The 18,065-nt window shown below is 32.9% G+C and overlaps 1 long non-coding RNA gene across 8 annotated transcripts in view; it reads right to left on the reverse strand.

Moving 5' to 3' along the window:
* LOC127120074 (uncharacterized) overlaps nucleotides 1-18,065 on the reverse strand; it is a 124,135-nt gene that overhangs the window by 29,503 nt on the left and 76,567 nt on the right. The window contains exon 4 of one of the 8 annotated variants that reach the window (XR_007803056.1): nucleotides 11,174-11,249. The exons of 4 other annotated variants lie outside the window; for them this stretch is intronic. This is a non-coding gene — a long non-coding RNA (uncharacterized LOC127120074). 3 more of the 8 variants (XR_007803055.1, XR_007803061.1, XR_007803069.1) reach the window with 3 other exon arrangements.

Consider the following 18,065-nt stretch of genomic DNA (forward strand, 5'->3'; position numbering starts at 1 on the left):
TTTTACTCAAGTGACATAAAATTTAAAATCATGCAATATTAAAATATTAGAATTGAGGCATCTTAAAATATTCTTATGTCATTTTAGTTTTTTTACCAATTTCATACCCACATTCCTTTATCGAACATTAATGGCAAGTTTAAGAAGTATATGAGAAATTGTCTTGGTAACTGCATCATCTGGTATGGCTGCAATATTGTTACCCGGTGGTAGGATTGAACACTCTCGATTTAAGATACCTATTGATATACAACCGAGTTCCATTTGTGGTATTCAAAAGCAAAAAGATCTTGAAAATCTCATTAGAGTTGTTGCCGCAATAATTCGGGATAAAGCACCAATGACAAGCAAAAATTGTTTAGAAGTCTTAGATCAATCATTACAAGGCATTTGTAGCAACAATATCCATTTGGTGGAAAAGTTCTGATCATGGGAGGAGATTTTCGTAAAGTTCTTCCTGTTGTAAGAAAAGGTACTAAGGCACAAATGATTTCAGCGTGTATTGTTCAGTCTCATTTATGGGATCATACCAAGATTTTGCGTTTGCATCAAAATATGCGATCATTGCATGATCAAGAGTTTGTAAAATTTCTTATTCGCATTGGTAATGATGTTGAACCTACCAAACTAGATTACACAATAAGGTTACCTTCACATATTGTAATCCCATGGGAATGTGAATATTCCAAACAAGTACTTCCCTAACGTATTTTTCTGGATTTTGAATTTCATGGTTGGATGCCACATATATGGTACAAAAAGCTATTTTGACACCAACAAATGATGATGTCCAAAAATTGAATGATATGATTATCGACCAACTTCCAGAAGAAGAACATAATTTGTTGTTGTTTGACGAGGTTGAAGGGGATAATCATAATTTATACCAGCAAGAATTCTTAAACTCAATTACACAAGGTAGTTTGCCATCACACATTCTAAAGATAAAAAAGGTGCACCATTGATGTTGTTACGAAATCTAGATCCTAGATATGGATTGTGTAATAGGACGTGGTTATTCTGTCGTGGTTTATTTATGAATATGTTGGATGTGGAAATCTTGACAGAAAATAACGCAGGAAAATGAGCTTTTTTGCCCATAATTAAAACAAAAACATCTACAAGTGATGGGTTGCCTTTTGTTCTTAGTAGAAAGTAGTTTCCTGTGCGACTAAGTTTTGCAATTACAATAAATAAATCACAAGGACAAACCATTCCAAATGTTGGAATATATCTTCCATGACATGTTTTTACTCATGGACAATTATATGTGGCTTTATCTAGGGGTGTTTCACAGACTACGACAAGAGTTTTAACTAGGGAAGGAAATTTGAAAGGAGAAGATGTGACTACACAAAAAATGTAGTCTTCAAAAAAAATCTTTTATCACACCCGCATGTATTTATTAAGTACATTAAAAAAAAATCACACATTGATTCCCATTTTGGTTACATGACATACCAAAATTATATTGCATTCTTTATATCATAACTAAATATAATTTTCTTTTGCTTTAATATACATCCAAACCAGAACACAGTGAAATCTTCCAATTAGGTAAGGACTTGAGACGGAAGAATGTTGAAACTTGCTTCGACATAAAAGTAAGTTATACTTAATCTTTTCTTTTATGCTTTTACTAGCGTTCAGACGGGCACTCCCATGCCCGTCTGTCCACTTTTTTTATTGCGCTAACGTGTGTATACCTTTTATGATGTTTTTCACATATGTCCTATTAAAAAAATATTACTTTGACACATTTATTAAATATAAAATTAAGATGATAAATATTCACTTTCAACATGTTTTAGTAAATTATTATTTAAATTTGAGTAATCAACATTAAAAAAGGCGAAACATAATAATCTCTCTCTCTCTCTCTCTCTCTCTCTCTCTCTCTCTCTTATATTTAAGTAATAATATTCAATTTCAACATATTCTAGTAAATTAGTATTTAAATTTGAGTAATCAACATTAAAAAATGCACAACATGATAATCTCTCTCTCTCTCTGTCTGTCTTACATTTAAGTAATAATTTACTAAAAAACATATTGAAAGTGAATATTTATCATCTTAATTTTATTTTTAATAAATGTGTCAAGTAATATTGGACTGGATGATACTGGTATTTGAAAAGGACTGTAAGGAATCTTTAAAGTAGCCATGTGCTCTTCATCATAAACCTTCTCCACCACAAAAGTCCCTTGGTTAATCAATTATTGAATATCCCATATCAACTCTTCACACTTTTGAGGGTTCAACAAACATTGTTCGCAATCAGGCGGGCAACCCAGAAACACATCATTCAACAATAACTTCTCTTTAACCAAAGTCAAGGAGGTCTTCATCTCATCAACTCTTTATGTAACACCCTTCTAAATACCCCAATAATTTAATTAAATATCAAAATACAACATCAGAGTAATTATGCCCTTTAAGGGTGTCACACAAAATATTCACACCGTTCAACAATATAGAGGTCATGCTCTTTTATTAATTTAAAACTTAAACAATTGCATAAAACACAGCGGATATAATTTCATCAATCATGTAAAACATTACATGGAAAATGGTTCTCAACCAATAATAAAACATTCAAAACAAGTTAGGACAACCCATCCCGATGTTACATCTATCAGAGCACGACCCACTACGGAGACTACACTAGACTCCAATAATTAGCTTCTACTCAACTCATTTCTCGTTACCTGAAAATAAGTGTAAGGGTGAGTTCCTCAATCAATATAACGAGCATTATACAACATTATGTAATGTTAAGTAAATAACGCATCAAATCACCCTAACCAGACCACATACTCAATAACAGCAGTATCAACTCAAACATCATACTTAACAATAACATATAGCATATGTATAATCTCAAACCATACTCAATGACCACACAACAATACCAACACAAACACACGTGTAATATTGGAATACATCCATTCATATTACACGCCATACATATATTATGCAATGAGACTCCATGCATGCGGTACCGACTATTTGTGAACATATAGTTCAACCTCACCGTCCAAACCCAGGCACGGCTACCAAGCTCACTAGTCCCACTCATTTGAGACATAGTGACTCACTCACTAATTCCTCACCATGGGAATTAGCTACCACCCCAAATGGGCCATGAAATGCACGCTAATCACCTAGCATGCAAACAATCAACAACAGTCCAATAATGACTAACTCACTAATTCCTCACCATGGGAATTAGCTACCACCCCAAATGGGCCACAATGTGCAAGCTAATCACCTAGCAAATGCAACATCAACAACAATTCCAGAATAGACACATGCTCACACTCTAAGCCACAAAACAGTCTATTCACAATGCATACATAACTGATACATTCACAGCATCATGCATACCATCACATATCATCAACACATTTATCACGAAAGCATATCATATCATGCCATATAATCAATCATAGTATTAGCACACTCTACTAATACCTATGCTACTCAAAACAATGGGAAATGATCCCTACAACATCATATCTCAGCTAAGTCACATCATTCAGTCTAAACAGTCAAAAACCGCACAACAACAACACAGAAAATCTCCATTCTGCCCATACGCGTATTGCCCATGCCATACGCGTATTGCCCACACCTGACCAAAGTCCATACGCGTAACGCCCATGCCCATACGCGTATGCTACGCGTATCACATTCCCATACGCGTACCACCAGAGACCAAAACACGTTCAAACCCTCATCTCTTTCACTCATACGCGTATGACATACACCATACGCGTACCACATCCAGGGATATGCGTATCACACGCGTATGGCGCGTACCAGCGCCAAAACTCCCACTTCCAAGCCATTCCATACGCGTATTGCCTAGTGCCATACGCGTACCAGCCCATCTCATACGCGTATTGCCTAGTGCCATACGCGTATGACCAGAGACCACAATTCCAGGTCTGTCATGGTTTCTCTGCTACGAATTCTCAGATCTACACTTCCACAATCCAATTTTTCATACACTTTCGTTCGTTTTATCAATTACAACTTAGATACATTCAACTTCTCCAATCGTTAACCTTACTACATCTAATTCCTACGAATTTCATCGATTATCATTCAATTTCGTTCATCCCAACATTTCACAGATTTTCAGCATACATCAATCCAATCAGAGGTAAAACAATGATTATTACTACCCAGTACATATTATCATATAATACCCTTTAACCGATGATAAACCCCCCTTACCTGAGTTAATCCGGCAGCTTCCGAGCTCCAAGCTTCTCCTCCTTCAACCTTCGTTCTCTGGCTTTTTGCCCTTTCTGCCTCTTTTCCCTTTTCACGTGAAATTCACCTTTTTACCAAAAATGGGATTTTTCTAAATTCCAACTTATATATTATTCCAATAAATAATTATCCCAATAATTATTATTCCAAAATAATAATAAAATAAAAATAATCCAAACATCCAATTATTCAATTAAATTAATAAATAAAATATTAATTTAAATCAAATAATTAGCTTAGTTTAATTGGGGTGTTACACTTTACACCAAGCTATGTTCTCTAGACTCTTCCAACATACTCATATAATGGCCGACATGAGGAGGCATATGATTGTCATTGACATTAGGACCATTACGTGTGAACGAAATGACCTTAGAATCAATTAGATCATGTATCTTGTGCTTCATAGCTTTGCAGTTATCAATAGTGTGCCCGGGAGCACCAGAGTGGAATTCGCATCTTGTATTGACATCATAACCAGGAGGAAGAGTGATTGAAGGAGGTACCAATTCCCTCAGTTAGATCAATGAGCCTCAAATTAGATGAGCAAGTAACTAACTATATGGCATATGGATAAGATCAAATTTCATTTCAGGCCTTCTCTGCCTTTGTTGGTCTGGATGATAATAGTTATGATATTGAGGAGCATATGGTTGTTGATATTGCATATGTGGGTGATATGGCATATGTTGTTGGCCAGCAGGAATCGAAAAAACTTGTTGATGATACGGACTAAGAGTCACCTCTGCAACCAGATAATAAGGCACAATGTAAGTGTTGCCCTTGAGTGCTCGCCCCTCTTCTGATTAACCTTATTTCAATACAAGTTGCTTCTTCTTGGAAAAAATGTTGTCATAAGTTCCCTTCAAAGCTTCACCTACTTTCCTCATCTTGTATTGTTCTTCTTGAACCTTATTAACTGCCTTGAGTGCTCGTTCCCTCTTCTGATTAAGGTTGAGCTTCAAGTTTTCCCTATCCAAAGTGAGTTTACCAATGTTAGATCAGAGATCATCATTCTCCTTTTCCAACACCTTGATAACATCCTTGAATTTTTCAATCTCAGAGATAGGAACAACAACAAGCTCAACAGGTTTGATGTTCATAGAAGGCTCAGGTGGAAATGGAAATAAAACTTCTTTGACCCTCTCCTTGACCCATTGTGTGTAGGCTTCCTTCTCTATACAATTATTCTTTTGCAGTTCAGCCTTTCCTTGGCGGCGAAACTCTCCCCAAGCTCAGGTAATCCTTTTCTGAAACTCTACATTGTCAACCCCTTCACACAAGACAAAATCCTCCAATTGCTCGGAGTCTAGTTTATCTAACATCGGGTAGCTCAGCTTACGCAATGCCAATCTTGAATTATAGTTAATTCAACCTTTTGTACCTAAGAGAGGCACATTAGGGAAATTAGCACAATTAATAATGATCTTGACATCGTCATAACTTTGAGAGTACCATGAGATATCTTCAGTTGTCAAAGACATGATCCTCTGAGACCATTTAAGATTGCCCTTATTGTCAACAAAAGGACCATTGCTAGGTATACGAGACATGAACCATCTCTACAACATAGGAACACACCACACAATGGTTCCCTTCTTCTTCTAATTCCTCACATGAATGGAATAGTAAGTATCACCAAGAAAAGTAGGAACAAGATTCTTGGAAATAAAGATGTGAATAGAGGTCAAATCCACAAAATCTTCCATGTTAGGGAACAACACAATCCCATATACGAGCAAGGCAAGAATATCGTTGAAAGCACTCCAACTTCCGGCATCAACAAAGGTAGTGGCTTTGTCTACCAGAAACTTCAGAGTAAAACCATGAGTTTCACCCTTGAGTTTGAGGTTGAGTTCCACTTCTTTCTTCTCCAAATAAAGGACTTCAGCTAGATGATGATACTTAGGTAACTCCATTGTACTGACAAAAGGAACATGATTCTGAATTTCAACCCTCAAGATATGTGAATATTCCTCCTGAGTTGGAGCCAACTGATAATCTTGGAAATTAAAGCACCTCAACAGAGAGTCATAGAACTATACAAGAGTATGGAGGGTTGTTGTATTAACTTTTGTATTGAGAATATCCAGGAGATTACCATAGTGCTAAAATTGTAATATTATTATAGATTAAAACTAAACAATATATTTTTCTATATAAAAATAATAATATATCAAACCACTTAAAAGAGCATGTTATATTTTTTCACAAAAAATTAATAATAAATAAAATGAGCATATAATAAATATTTAAATATTGAACTATAAAATATTAATATATCAAAAATTTATGTTTAAAAAGAAAATAAGATTAAAAATATTGTTAAGGGATAGAATAATTAACTTCAAAATATTACAAGGATATTTTATAAATTATTATGAGAGAATTGGTGTTAAGAAGTGAATAGAAATATGATGTTGTAGGAATAATGTTGCTTTAACTATAAATATATTATATAATTTCGATTCCAAAAATTAACAACTAAACATCATTAACCGAGTGGAAGGAAACTATTTTTATTTACTATAGGGTACGAGTTCAACCCCCAATATAATTTATTTACTTAGATGGAGTCAATAGGTGTTCACTAAAGGGTGTGAGTAGAATAAGGTCCACCTAAGTGGTAGTTATAATAACGTTTGTGCATCGTAAATTTCAAAACTGTAATATGGTTGGTTATATATTCTATTTGATTCTAATGATAGTGAAAATGTGTGTTTTGGTGTATAAAATGCTGACAACTAAGCATAAATTGTTTTTGGTAAAGTCTCACATTAAAAGTTTTAAAAGTATGGAGCATACTATATAAAAGTAAAAGTTTTAAAAGTATGGAGCATACGATATAAAAGTAAAATGCATGACACAGTGTAATTTATTTACTTAGATGGAGTCAATATGTGTTCACGAAAGGGTGCGAGAAGAAGAAGGTCCACCTAAGTGGTAGACCCTACATCATAGTTTGTTGCAATAACGTTTGTGCATCGTAAATTTCAAAACTATAATATGGTTGGTTATATATTTTATTTGATTCTAATGATAATGAAAAATGTGTGTGTTGGTGTATAAAATGGTGACAACTGAGCGTAAATTGTGTTTGATAAAGTCTCACATTATAATTTTTAAAAGTATGGAGCATAAGATATAAAAGTAAAATGCATGACACAATATAATCTATTTACTTGGATGGAGTCGATAGGTATTCATGAAAGGGTGGGAGTAGAAGGTTCACCTAAGTGGTAGACCCTACATCATAATTTGTTGCAATAACTATTATGCATCATAAATTTCAAAATTTTGGTTTTCTAATACCAGAAAATTTTAATAATAGTTTTGTATTCTCCACTTAGAACACGTGGATGGTTTGTAAAAAGTATAACTTAACTTGATATTAATGATGACTATAATTAATATTTTTTTCACGTAGGTATGTTTGGAATGGGAAACTCGTAGACTACTTTGTTTTCAAGGTCTTTGGAGTTTTGGCGTTTGCATGTATCAAGTAAGACAGGTTTGATGTTAAGGTTGTGAAGTGTATTTTTATTGGTTATTCTAAAAGTATGAAGGGCGAGGAAACCCTGTCATACTATATTTTTTAAAAAGTTTATTATTAGTATTTCAATTATATGTTTAGCAAACATTGCATGAAACGTAACAAAAATATGACTAGATTCAAAGTATTGTGAAACGACTGAATCAAGTCAAAATCACTCTAGTAAAAAAGTTATACAATGTTTACATGGTGAGAGTTATAGTGACATACTAGAGCGAGTGTGGCGCACAAAAGTGGAGAAAATATTTTAAAGAAATAAGAAAAATGACATTAAACGTGGCACACATGATACTATGCGCAAAATGATTTAATGAAGCAATCAACATTGAGAGATAATAGGAAAATGGACAATGCCAAGAACATTAACATGACACACTACGAGAATTTGACAGAGGTCGCATAAGTAAGAACAAGATAACACAACACACCTAATGCTAGGTGCAACAGATTTGTGTGATTTAGTTGTTTAACAAGTGTGCATCATGTTGATCATATATAGAGTTTCTTAATTCTAATCGAAGTGAAACCAATGGCTGGTTATATATTTTATTTGATTCTAATGATAATGAAAATTATGTGTGTTGGTGTATAAAAAGGTGACAATTGAGCATCAATTGTGTTTGATAAAGTCTCACATTATAAGTTTTAAAAGTATGGAGCATAAGATATAAAAGTAAAGTGTATGACACATTATAATTTATTTACTTAGATGGAGTCAATAGGTGTTCACGAAAGGGTATGAGTAGAAGAAGGTCCACCTAAGTGGTAGACCCTACATCATAATTTGTTGGAATAGCATTTGTGCATCATTAATTTAAAAAAAATTGGTTTTCTAGTATCAAAATTTTTTAATAACAATTTTGTATTCTCCACTCATAACACGTGGGTGGTTTGTAAAAAGTATAACTTCACTTGATATTAATGATGAATATAATCAATATTTTTTCACATAGGTATGTTTGAGTGGGAAACTCGTAGACTACTTTATTTTCAAGGTCTTTGGACTTTTGGTGTTTGCATGTATTAAGTAAGACAAGTTTGATGTTAAGGTTGTGAAGTGTGTCTTTATTGGTTATTCTAAACGTATGAAGGGTGAGGAAACTCGGTCATACTATATTTTTTTAAAATTTTATTATTAGTATTTCATTTATATGTTTAGCAAACATTGCATGAAACATAGCAAAAATATGACAAGATTCAAAGTGTTGTGAAAAGACTGAATCAAGTTAAAATCACTCTAGTAAAAAAAATTATACAATATTTACATGGTAAGAGTTATAGTGACATACTAGAGCGAGTGCGGCGCACAAAAGTGGAGAAAATATTTTAAAGAAATAAGGAAAATGACATTAAACGTAGAACACATAATACTATGCACAAAATGATTCGATGAAGCAATCATCATTGAGAGCTAATAGGAAAAATGGACAATGCCAAACACATTAACACGACGCGGTACGAGAATCTGACAGAGGTCAGACATCTAAAAACAAGATAACACAACACACCTAATGCTTGGTGCAACATATTTGTGTGATTTAGATGTTTAACAAGTGTGCATTATGTTGATCATATATAGAGTTTCTTAATTCTAATCGAAGTGAAACTAATGGAAAATGAAAGTTACCGTACATAGTTATAATTTTCATGAAGAAGTTGAAGTATAACTCTGATTGTAAAAGGACGAAAAAACAACAAATAAATTATGACAATGTTACATGCAATGCAATGGAAAATTTTGCTTGTTCTTAATATTGTTTCAACCCTAAAAGCTCATTATTGACACCTATTTAATAAGAAGCAATATAAAGGTTTAAGGGTTCTATTTTTGGTTGTACACTAGGGTTTCCAAATTTCAGTAAAGAAAAACTATTTTCGATGCGAGAATGTAAAGGTTGATGATCCATAATCATTTAATTCATGCCTGTTGATTGGAATTTCATTTAATCTTTATTATTCCTCTATAATTATAATTGTTGACACCATAAATAGTTAAAATTCTTTATATTAATTCTAAAACTAATTATCATTCAATAAAAATTGTTTAAGGCATTCAATAAAGAGTATTTTAACAAGATAATTTCTATTTTTTCTTTTTGCATTTTTACTTATATTTATCACGAATAGTAGGGATCATGAGATATATAACATGCTTGCCCAGATAGGATCAATAATAATCATGAAGAAACATGACCTAGACAAATGACCTTCATTGCACTTTAGAGTAGTGCTAATTTAAGGTGTTCTCAAATAGAACCGCCATCATCATAATTTGTTGACGTGAGAGTTTGTGTCTGTGCAACCCCTCCAATTTAGTTTTTAATGTTTAGGTCTGCACATACATCTATTTTTATTAAAAACTTTTGTGTAAATGTATATCAATATCATATGTGTTAATGTTGTCATCACATGTATAGTTTTGCACTATACATTTGAAAATGCTTAAGCCTGAGAATAATAATAGTCCTTGAACATTAATTATGATTTGTGTGGAACAAAGTGTAGGCTAAACATCTAGGATACATGATGAGTGGTACTAAGGTTATTATCTTATAAGTATACAGGCTATGTCCTTTTTGTGATCACATTGAATACGTTTATTTAAAATTTGCTCCATTGATAATTCTAAATATTGAAACGCGTGACTAGGCAAAGGAATATCCAACCTAATACTTCGATCATTCTGAAGAATTGATTGTCATAACTTCAATAAATAAATAAATGTGTTCTAACATTATGTAATTTAGATTCTAATTTTATTGCTTAGGCAAATTTTGCATGAATAAGTATGTTGAAGGATATTGGTAATCAAAGAAGATTACTTAATGAAAATTCTAAAGTTATAGCCAAATATTGTGCGTTACTGCATGCACTGATGTATCATCCATTGAAAATAAGTATTTTGGAAGCTACTTTCTCAACCACTTAAGATTTTGTCGCAAGTTTAATTGAAAGAAACTTATCATAATGGGCTCATGAGGCAAAATTAGACCAACTAAAGACAAAAATGAATGAAATTAAAAAACCTCAATTCATCTCTATTTTTAAGATATTAAAAAATATATTTTCCTTAACCAAATAAGATTAAATCCATATACTTAAAATTAAGAAAAACTACCATTGAACATTGAAAATGTTGAGGAGGTGACTTAGCTACTTTGCTTAATAGATAAGATTAAATTCATCTATATAATTAAAAGAATTTATAACATTTACACAACATTTGAAACCCACAAAACATACATGCAATGAATGCAACATCATCAATTTATTTTAAACATTTCTTAATCAATATGGAAACAAATATTTCTATGCTTCTTTCCCATTCATATGAAATCATTTCAGATCATTTTTCGAAATTATTTTTAACACAATAATGCATTTCTGCTACCATGCATCCGATTGTCTTTCAACCTAAATTTAAAAATAAATCTTCTACACATACCTTGCTTCTTTTACTTGCTTCTAAAAATAAATCTTCTGAAATAACGAACAAAATCATCATTTAAACGATACAAACAAAACTTCTTTTACCTGCTTGTCCTTTTTTCAGACACATCACCAAACATGCAACCTTCACCGACTGTTTCATCGTCAATTTGTAAATTCAAACCCATTCCTTCTTCTTCCTTTCCTTAGAAACTTTTTGTTTACCATTTTTTCCACCTAATCTCTTTTCATTTGCTTTCTTCCTCATTCTTCCAGCTTTGTTATATTACTTAGTGTCAACAATAACTTCTGTTTAAAGCGTGTCCAGCTTCTGCTGAATCAACTCTTTCTTTATTTTCGAATCTGATGAAGATCTGCAAGAAACACAAAACACACATGCAACATCATCAATCTATTTGTAACATTTCATAATTAATATGGAAACGAATATATATGTGCTTCTTTCTCATTATTTGAAAACATATGACGACTGAATTTTAGCATATCTACTACACAAAGTTATGGGATTCGGTGGAGTCATAGTTAGGACAATCACTTTCTATTTTACTTCCTTTGAAAAAGTGATTTATTTGCATATAAACAAAGCCTAATACTATTTATAAATTGTACAACTGGCCCATTTTTCTTTTTCCAAAGCCCAATTCCCCATAAACTACAATTAAAATATTAACTCAGTTTTTATTAACTTTCTTTTTCTCAACTATATCATATTTATTTGTTTCATTATTTCTACACATTGTACTTTCATCATTTCTATTACCCTATATCTTATTATTTTAATATCATCCTTTTTTCACTCATAATTTCCAACTTTTTCAATTTTTCATTAGTTATTACTATACATTTTTAAATTTCAAATTTAATTATTTTTAAACACAATATTTATTTATGTTCAACTATTGTTTTAAATATATAAACATATACATATTTTATACCTACTTTAATATTATTTTTAACATAATTTCTAACATTTTTATTTAATTTCTATCTCAATTAATACATTTTCATTTGCTTTATCTTTTTATTTCAATATCTTTTGATGTGAACTTTTTCATATTTTTTGTAATAAATTTGCATATCTTTTTAAGGATATTATATTTAATTTAGTTTAATTTCAATGCATATTTTGTTTAAAATTTAAAATTTTCTTATTTAAACAAACCTAAAGTATGGACTATAATAATGTTTGATTTTATCATTTATTTCATGATAACATAATTCTTATTTTTGTTTATCTGATTATCAACTGCGTGTCCAATATTAAATTCCCTCGAACAATCTGGCATGTGCGTATCTACAGATTTGCGTGTCCAGTATTAAATTCCCTCAAACAGTCTGACGTACACACAGATTTGTTACTAGTTATCTTATAAATAAGTAAGCTTAAGACACCTTCATCATTTGCCGTCACACTAAAATAAGCTTATTTAAGATTTAACCCTTGAAAATATTAAATATTAAAGCACATGAAGATCCAATCTAATATTTTAAATGTTATGTAATTTAGATTCTAATTTTAATACATATAGCTTAGACAAATTGTGCATAAAATAAGTATATTAAAGGATATTGGTGATCATAGAAGTCTAAAATATATAACTAATGATGTGAGCTAATGCATAAATGTATCATGGGTTGAAAATAAGTATGTTGAAAGCTAGTTTGTCAATTGCTTAATTTACTTCGAAAGATACTTATCATGTTGAACTCAAAAGGCACAATATTAGATCAACTAAAGCAAAAAAATGAATAAAAGTACAAAATGTCAATACGTCTATTTTTAAGAAATTAAATTTGTCGACCACTTAAGTTTCTGTAACATGTTTCTTCAAAAGATCCTTATCATAGTGAGCTCAAAAGGCAAAATTAAACCAACTAAAGCTAAAAATGAATAAAACTACATCTATTTTTTAAGAAATTAAAAAAATATTTTTTCTCTAACCGAATTATAAATAAATTAGAGGTCAGCTGTAACATGTGCAGAACTCAAGAAGATATTTTACATAGAAATAAACAAATTTCTATAAAGGGTCATAAGTCACAGATGAGGCATTATTTGTCAAACATTAATAATGCATATTTAGCATAAAAAAATTTAATTTCTAGAAAAGATGCAACTATTGAATAGTAGTAATATGCACAAAAACAAATACTCATATTCAAGGAGCTAAAACTAAACAATGTACTATCTGATACAACATAAAAGATGGGGGAAAAGAGACAAATAAAATGCATAATCAACACATAAATAACATTCAACACCACTGCACCCTTCAACTCATGTAAGTCTTCAATAACTCATGTAAGCCTTCAAGGTATCCATCCTCTAGGCATTCAAGGAGTTAGGCCCTAAATTTTGAAAAATAGAGTTGTTCAAGAAAAACATATTTCAAGTGGAGGAGAGTTGTAACACCCCGATTTAATTTCCATATTTATTTATTAGGTGTTTATTTTAATTAATCATTATTTGGTGTGATAATTAATTAAATATGTGTTCTGGTGATCATTTGAATTATTTGAATATATGTGTTATTTGAATAATTGAATTTTATGAGTTGAAATAGCAATTGTCTAGTAATGGGCCTAATTAATTAGAGTGGGTGGATAAGTGGGTTATGCTCATTATGAGTTAAAAAGATAGTAAGGGTTTTAGAGATTAGAGTTAGTTTTGTAAAACAAGAGAAGAAGAGAGAATAAAAGACAATAGAAAAGAAAGAGGAGAGGAAACTAGAAGAAGAAGGATCTAGAGATTTCATCTATACTAAGGTAAGGGTGGAATTTCAAGTGGTTATGGGTAAATATAATGTATGTAATGTATATGGGTTTGATATCATGAACTTAGGATTTGGGGATTTTGATTTTTGAGAAACCCTAACATGTGTTTATGTTTTAATCCATGAAATTGATGTTTATGTTATGCTATGACGTTTCTATATTGAATTCCATGAATGGGTATGTGTATAGAACATGATTTGGTGTATAATTGCATGTTTGAGTTTCACTTGAAAATGGTTGATTTGGGATTTTGATGTTGAGTGGCCTTAGAGTCCAGAACGATATTTTGTGGTAGATGATTTATGGGAATCATCACTATTTACCATTTATGAAGAGAGATGTTACTCCGCCGTGTGAGTTTGCATGTTGGTTATTTGGTTTTGATTTATAATCTATGTTACTTGTATATGACCATGGCATGTGTTATTTCTGGCAGAAGTAAATGTGACGCCCTCGTGTATGCATGCTTTAATTTACTTTGATTATGCAATTGTAGGCTATATTTGTGTAGTAGTAGTTTGGGGGGTGTTACACTTCACACCGGGTACCAAACACATATCTGCAGCATCCAAACCGAAGGAACCAAAACCTTTAGTAGCTTTCATTTTCTCTTCTAGAACACATAACTTATTCTCCACTTTGACAGGTGAGGACCCATAAGCATCATAGACTGAATTAGCTTTAGGAATGAAAAAGGCATCTTGATGATCATCTATCCCAGTGTGGGCTCCCCCGTGGACAGGTGATCGAAAAAATAGCAAGTGTACTATTTTGCCTATTATAGTAATAAAGGGAAAATTTCCCGAATGTCTATCTCAAGGACTGCAAGTTAATATTGAGTTCAATTCATCATTCAATTAAACAAAAATTATAATTGGTGTTTTAAATTCAAAATTATAAAAATAAAGGCAAAAGACAATAATAATGAAAAATAAGGATTTGCAAGGTAAGAGGAACAATGTCAGGGAAGGTGTATGATTTATCCTTGTAACAACTCTAAGTCATTACTGCATCAACAAATATCAATTACTACCAGTTCTCAAGGGTATTTTCTCCCAAGTCCTTGGTGAGAAAACCTTTAATCAATCTACCCTAATTTCTATGTCCATAGGCAATTAGGGTGAAGTTAAGCTTTATTATATCAAGAATGCTCTGATTCATACAGGGTATCCCTAGTCCTAGGTGATATCTACTGCGGAGTAACCTTATGAAAACCTTACCAATGGCGGTCCAGCCTAATTGATAACCATAAAACAATCTTGATTGGTCCGAAAGAGAAAGCATTAAACACATCAAAAGGTTACCGTAAGAATAATATTATAAATGCAATCGTAAACTCATAGTCATTACAATTCTAAATCAGGGACACCCCATAACATTGGGGGGTTTAGCTATCCATATTGTTCAAAACAAATTCAAGATAAAAAATACACATTACAAGTAATTGGATGACGTGGATCTTCAATCGCTCCCGCTCATGAAAACCTTTCGCTCTCTAAATTCCCTGATCTCTGTAATCCTTGCTTGTCTGACAATATTGTGTTCGCCTTGTTCCAAGATCATCTTTTCTCTTGTAGAAACTCTCCTAATATAGTGAAAATTCCTTGGCATAAGGTGGAAATCTCCAAAACATCCCTGCAGCTTAAACACGGTGAAAATTCCAAAAATTGGAAAATTAGCGTTTTGGGCTGACACGACCGTGTCAGCTATCTGCCTTGTGGTTTCCTTGCTGACATGCCCCAAGTGACCTGACACGGGCCCTGTCAGACTGACACGAGCTGTGTCCGATAACATGGGTGGCCGTGTCAGACCACTATCTTGGATATTACTTTTTATTTTTTTTGCTTTCCTCCTGACACGGCTCGTGTCAGGCCTCCTGAACTGTGAAATCTTCTTTTTTCGACCGCCAGAACTTTCCACTTTCTCGCGTTGAGTCCGTTGGATCTTCTTCGTGGATCTGGAGGGCATAAACACGACAACCAAAGCATAAAATTACGAAAACACAAAATAAAACTGACAATTAATAAAATTTCTTAAATAAATTATGGCAATGAGAGTTAACTTTAAAGGTACCATAATGCATACACAGTGTCTCAAAATCCTTGGTTTCTTGTTGGATAAGCAACGAAAACATAGTGAAAATGGTGACCGATCAACAGGGATGTTGAAAGTATGACAAACATTCTGGTTAAGGGGACCACCCTCAGGAGGTGGTTGGGTTACAACTAGAGTACCGTTACCCCCAACTGGATTCATTGGAATTGTCACAACAAGATTAGTAGAATCGGCTCTTAGATTATCCTGACGGATCTCTTCCTGGCCCCTGGCTATAACTTGCATTACTTTCATCAGCTGACACATCTGGATCCTCATAGTAATCATATCCTCCCTTATAGTAGCTTGACTTTCTTCCAATTAATCCATGATTATCTTCTAATTAGTGTTGGTGTTGTACGGATGTCGGAAAGTCGGCTTGATGACAGTAGTTATTCTGATAGAAGGCCAAATAACAGTGAGTTCATTGGTCTTGTCGTTATGAAACGCGAAATGATGCGTGAATGATGATGCATGCATGCAAAAAGTTTTATTATTTTTTTTTTATGATTTCTAAGGAATCACAAGACTTGTCTATTGTTACGGGTAATCATAAAGCATAAAAAAAGAGATAGAAGATAGTGCCTAAATAAAAGGAAATACTCATTTTATTCAATATGGATGAATAAAGAATACAAATACAACTCAACAGTCTACTCAATGAGCTACAACACGATCAACCTGAAACCTCTTAAATACAACTCTACAGATAGAGATAAAATGAAATACAACCCATGGAGTGTTGTAAGGAAACATAACATCATAAGCCTCTTTCAACAACCCGAGTATATCTTCAAGTGAGTGAACAACAAACTAAGCTAGATGTGCATGTCTGTCATTCTAGTATTATGCATCCTTGAGAAAGTTATGCAACAATGTATGATTAGGCCCATTCAACTGATCTTGCAGGAAGGATTCCTTCTGATCCAAAATAACTTGAAGATGATAGTTGTGTCTCTCCCAATGAGTGACCTCTTGGTTGAGAAGGTTGGTATCTTCAATATTCTTGTGCGCGTGACTCTTTAACTCTCAGATTTCTTCGAACCTCTTGTCAAATTCATTCTGACATTGAGAAAGAGAAACATCTAGCTGCTTGACACGACCTTGTTCTTCTTTCAACTCCTTCTTGCAACTATCCAATTGGTCTTGAAGCTTTCTGAGCTGATTTTTGCAGTTGATCTCTATCTTGTTGGCTTTGAACTGAGCTTCGGAAAGTTGATTCTTCTTGGCAGAAAGGTTATCATAAGTTCCCTTCAAAGCTTCACCTACTTTCCTCATCTTATATTGTTCTTCTTGAACCTTATTAGATGCCTTAAGTGCTCGTTCCCTCTTCTGATTAAGGTTGAGCTTCAACTTTTCCCTATCCAAAGTGAGTTTACCAATGTTAGGTCAGAGATCATCATTCTCCTTTTCCAACACCTTGATAACCTCCTTGAATTTGTCAATCTCGGAGATAGGAACAACAACAAGCTCAACATGTTTGATGTTCATAGAAGGCTCAGGTGGAAATGGAAACAAAACTTCTTTGACACTCTCCTTGACCCACTGTGTGTAGGCTTCCTTCGCTATACAATTATTCTTTTGTAGTTCAGCCTTTCCTTGGTGACGAATCTCTCCACAAACTCAGATAATCCTTTTCTGAAACTCTACATCATCAACCCCTTCACACAAGACAAAATCTTCCAACTGCTCGGAGTCAGGTTTATCTAACATCGGGTAGCTCAACTAACGCAATGCCAATCTTGGATTGTAGTTAATTTCACCTTTTGTACCTAAGAGGGGCACATTAGGGAAATTACCACAATTTATATTGATTTTGACATCGTCATAACTTTGAGAGTACCATGAGATATCTTCAGTTGTCAAAGACATGATCCTCTGAGACCATTTAAGATTGCCCTTATTGTCAAC

This window comes from Lathyrus oleraceus, chromosome 2 (assembly GCF_024323335.1).
Source record: "Lathyrus oleraceus cultivar Zhongwan6 chromosome 2, CAAS_Psat_ZW6_1.0, whole genome shotgun sequence".
Lineage (NCBI taxonomy): Eukaryota > Viridiplantae > Streptophyta > Magnoliopsida > Fabales > Fabaceae > Lathyrus > Lathyrus oleraceus.